At 41.2% G+C, this 5,120-nt stretch overlaps 1 pseudogene across 1 annotated transcript; it reads right to left on the bottom strand.

Moving 5' to 3' along the window:
* Positions 1–554: 554 nt before the first annotated feature.
* On the bottom strand, positions 555–1,507 carry LOC112618923 (annotated as a pseudogene). Its single transcript, XR_003118141.1, has one exon. The product of XR_003118141.1 is annotated as a 40S ribosomal protein S2 pseudogene (transcript).
* Between the last annotated feature and the right edge of the window lie 3,613 nt (positions 1,508–5,120).

Genomic DNA, 5,120 nt, shown 5'->3' on the forward strand with positions numbered 1-5,120 from the left:
ATACTCATTCCCTGTTCACTCCACCTCACCCCCCAATTCCCTGGCAACCACTTATTTTCTGTCTCTATGGATATGTGACTTTTTTGTTTGGCCTCTTTTACTTAACATAATGTTTTCAGTATTCATCCATGTTGTAGTATGTACCAGTATTTCATTCCTTTTTATGGCTGAGTAGTATTCCATCGTATACATATACTACATTCTGTATATCCACTCATCAAGTGATGGGCACTTGAGTTGTTTCTACTTTTTAGCTATTATGAAGAATGCTTCTGTGAACATTCATGTCCAAATTTGTGTGTGTGAACAAATGTTTTCAATTCCCTTGAGTATATACCTCACTCCTTTTTATTGCTGACCAATATTCCATTATATGGATATGTCACATTTTAAAAATCTGTTCATCAGCTGATAAACATATGGATAGTTCCCACCATTTGGCTATTATGAATAATGCTACCGTGAACATTTGTGTACAGGTTTTTTTAAATGCATGTTTTCACTTTTGTGGTGCATATACTTAGGAATGGAATTGCTGGATCATATGATTTTTTTTTTTTTCAGGCTTAATTCTCTTTATTTTTCTTGTATAAAAACCCTATGTTGTAGCCACAGCTGGAGCCTGGGTCCGCTGCACGGAGACTCTGGTGTGGGTCTTGACAAGGTGGTCAGTGAATTCCTGATAGGGAGACGGTAAATACAGTCTCCTTCCAGAGGTCAGGGGTCAGGTAGCTGTAGGTCTTAGAGATGGCATCAAAGGTGGCCTTGGTGAAGTTGCCCAGGGTGGCAGTGCAGCCCCGGACTGAGGTGTAGCAGTCATCGATACCAGCCATCATGAGCAGCTTCTTGGGCACAGGCGCTGAGACGATGCCAGTGCCCCTGGGTGCAGGGATGAGGCGCACCAGCACAGAGCCGCAGCAGCCTGTCACCTTGCAAGGGATGGTGTGGGGCTTGCCGATCTTGTTCCCCCAGTAGCCTCCGCGCAGGGGGACAATGGAGAGTTTAGCCAGGATGATGACCCTACGAATGGCGGTGGCCACCTCCTTGGAGCACTTAACACCCAGGCGGACGTGGCCATTGTAGTCCCTGATAGCAGCAAGCGCCTTGAACCTGGTGCGCTGGCCAGCACCGGTCTGCTTCTGCACCGGCATAATCTTCAAAACCTCGTCCTTGAGAGAGGCCCCCAAGAAAAAGTCAATGATCTCAGATTCCTTAATGGGCAGGGAGAAGAGGTAGATCTCCCTCAGGGACTTGATCTTCATGTCCTTGACCAAGTGGCCCAGCTTGGTGATGGGCATCCACTCCTTATCCTCGGCCTTGCCTCCGCAAGCTCCGCGGCCTCGGCCCCGGCCCCGCCCCCGGCCCCGTCCACCGCCGCGACCCCGGCGCCGGATGCCACTGCGGAAACCTCCACGGAAGCCACCGCGGTTCCCCATCCCAGGGCCACCAGGGCCTCCGGGCCCCCCCGCTGCACCGGCGTCATCCACCATTTGGTGTTTTCTCGGAGAAGAAGCGGTAATTCTATTTTAAACTTTTTGAGGAACTCCAGTCTTTTTCACAGTGACTTTACCAATTTACATTCCCACTAGTAATGTATGAAGATGGCAATTCCTCCACATTTTTGCCAACATTTGTTATTATCCTTATTTCTAATTATAGCCTTTCTAATGGGTGTGAAGTAGTATATCATTGTGGTTTTGATTTGCATTTCTTCAATGACTAATTAATAATGTTCAGCATCTTTTCATATGCTGACAAAATTCTTGTGATGTTTCTTCTCTTCAGAGAGGGATATGTTTTCTATAACTCTTTTTTTTTTTTTTTTTTAAATGAGACAGAGTCTCACTCTGTCACCCAGGCTAAAGTGCAGTGATGCCATCACAGCTCACCGCAACCTCCTCCTCTTGGATTCAAACGATTTTCCTGCCTTACCCTGCCAAGTAGTTGGGATTACAGGTGCGTACCACCATGCCTGGCTAAATTTTGTATTTTTAATGGAGAAGGGGTTTCGCCATGTTGGCCAGGCTGGTCTCGAACTCCTGACCTCAAGCGATCCACCCACCTCGGCCTCCCAGAGTGCTGGGATTACAGGCATGAGCCACCACACCCAGCCCCTGTTTTCTATAACTCTTTGGAAAGCTTCACTTCATATCTTATTGCCAGAGTCAGGTGTTATGCCTTCCCTTAGATCAATAGTTCATACCAGCAACATAGAAAAAGGACACCGGCAAAATAAGATTATTTGAAAAAGAGGGGAATAGGTGGTGGACAGACAACCAACATTTTCTGCCAAAATATATAAACATACAAAGAATAAACCAAAATTATCTATAAACCCACCAGACTGAGATAATAATGGAACTGTTTTAGGGTGAGGAAGTCTACCTTAAATTTCTCTGGTGCTAGTCCCTTCAGAAGTAAAACCCGTCTTTTCTTTCTGTGTTATTGACTCAAGACAAAATCATGCAGTTCTTCTCTTCTTTCCTGTCAAATACTGCCTAAAGCTCCCTGAACTCTTAGTCTGAGGAATACACAACTATTTTCTCCACTGTATAAAATAGCCATAGGTTTCAAGGCTTGTAATATGCTGCTTCCTGCTGCCTGCTCTTCTTGTATACAATTCATTTTGTAGTTGAGAACAGTATGTTCCTATCCTAAAAAAAAGTTAATTTTAGGATAGCAAGATACAAGAAATACTTTCATATCCCTTTTTTGGGATGCTAGACTTTTCCTTTCTGTTCTTTTGCTCTGACTGCTAAGGGCCAAATAGTTGAAATTCCTAGCAATAATCCTACCAAATTTTCTGTATTTTTAGCAATAATGGGAAAATAGTTTATTTTTATAACCTATTGCTCATATTTGTTTGATGGTCAGAGTATACACGGCCTTGAGATATTTTAATACTTTGCAAGCCACTGATATTGGTAATTTCTGTTTCTCAATGTATTGCAGTTGACTACTATGTACACCTACATAGTATGGTTGATCTTTGGAGAATAAAGATTTTGCATGTATCTTTTTGTTTTCCTTCTGTCACTTACTGTATAGGAGTGAAGAGCCATTGAATTTCAAGTAACTGCTCTTTTTTCTACCATAAAAAAAATTACTGTTCATTATAGATTTTCTTTTTTTCTCATAGCTTTATTCTTTTTTTAAAAAAAAGTTTACTTTAAGTTCTGGGACATATATGCAGAACGTGCAGGTTTGTTAACATAGGTATTTATGTGCCATGGTGGTTTGCTGCACCTATCAACCCGTCATCTGGGTTTTAAGCCCTGCATACATTAGGTATGTCCTAATGCTGTCCGTCCCCTTACCCTCCACCCCCTGACAAGCCTCGGTGTGTGATGTTCTCCTCCCTGTGTCCAGGTGTTTTCATTGTTCGACTCCCACTTATGAGTGAGAACATGCGGTGTTTGGTTTTCTGTTTCTGTGTTAGTTTGCTGAGAATGATGGCTTCCAGCTTCATCTATGTCCGTGTGAAGAACATGGACTCATTCTTTTTAATGGCTGCATAGTATTCCATGGTGTATATCTGCTACAATTTCTTTATCCAGTCTATCATTGATGGGCATTTGAGTTGATCCCAAATCTTTGCTGTGTGAATCATGCTGCAATAAACATATGTGTGCATGTGTCTTTATAGTAGAATGATTTATAATCCTTTGGGTATATACCCTGTATTGGGATTGCTGGGTCAAATGGTATTTCTGGTTCTAGATCCTCGAGGAATCTCCACACCGTCTTCCACAATAGTTGAACTAATTTACATTCCCACCAACAGTTTAAAAGCCTTCCTCTTCCTCCACAGCCTCACCAGCATCTGTTATTTCCTGACTTTTTAGATCATTGTTTTATTCTTAATTAAATTGGGTAAACCCAAAGGATGGACTTTTTGTCATGTTCAGTTCCTAGAGTAGTGAAACACATCCTAGAACCATTCATGCCTGCTGTGGACTGATAGTTTTGTCCTCCCAAGATCCATATTTGATACCATACACCAATGTGATGGAATTTGGTGGAGCTTTGGGGAGGTAATTGGGCTTGAATAAAGCCATGGGACTGGGAGTCCCTATGGTAGGATTGGTGGCTTTATAAGGGGCTGAAAAGACCAGAACTCTGTCTTGGGAGAAAACAGCCACCTCCAAACCAGGAAGAGGGCTGTTACCGAAAACAAATTGGCCAGCACCTTGATCCTGTACTTCCCAGCTCCGGAGCTGGGAAGTGAGAAATAAATTTCTGTTGTTTAGACCACTCAGTCCTGTGGGACTTTTGTTATAGCATCCTGAACTGTCTAAGACAATATCTTATAAATTTTAGTCTGAGGCCCAAATCAAATTGTAAAAACAAAAGAAATTCATTCTTTTATCTTTTAATTAAAGTAAAAGGACTGAAAAATTAGCAACTACACCATTTTAAAAATGCCATCATAAATGCTTTTCCCACTGACCTTTAGCAAATCATCCTGCTTCTCTGTACCTCAGTTTCTTTATCCATGAAATGGGGCAAAATAGCTTTCTCCTACTTGTTCTTGGGAAAATATATATTGTGAGAATCAACTGATGATATAAGCGAAGCTGCCTTTATTTATTCAGAAAAAATAATGGTGTTATATAGACCGATTTATGACTATTTTATTTTTGTCATTGTTGAAGTACATGTAGGTTAAGTATACTTAATAAGTATAGAAAAAATGGTGCTATATAGACCAATTTATAACTTTTTTATTTTTGTCATTGTTGAAGTACATGTAGGTTAAGTATAAATAAAAGGTGACAAATTCTGGAAGTGGGAGGTCAGTCACAAGATTGATACCATTTCTCCCTTAAAGAAGGCGGTTGGCCATTTCCCTCCGGTCCACTGGGCTTCCCTGGAACCATCCTCCCATTTGGATGCTTTTACATCTAGACAGATAACTTCTAAAATTTGATCTGGCAGGAATTTCCAATGTCTGCTCAGTGGATTAACTAGTAAAAATGGGTACAACACAAAGTCTCACAACATGCTGCTTTTTTTTTTTTATATATACTTCTTCAGACAATATAGATCGCATCCCTCCTCTTTTCTTTGAGCAAGGAGACTTTAATTTTTTTTTTTTTTTTTTTTTTTTTTTTTTTTTT

Source organism: Theropithecus gelada, chromosome 2 (genome assembly GCF_003255815.1).
Source record: "Theropithecus gelada isolate Dixy chromosome 2, Tgel_1.0, whole genome shotgun sequence".
Lineage (NCBI taxonomy): Eukaryota > Metazoa > Chordata > Mammalia > Primates > Cercopithecidae > Theropithecus > Theropithecus gelada.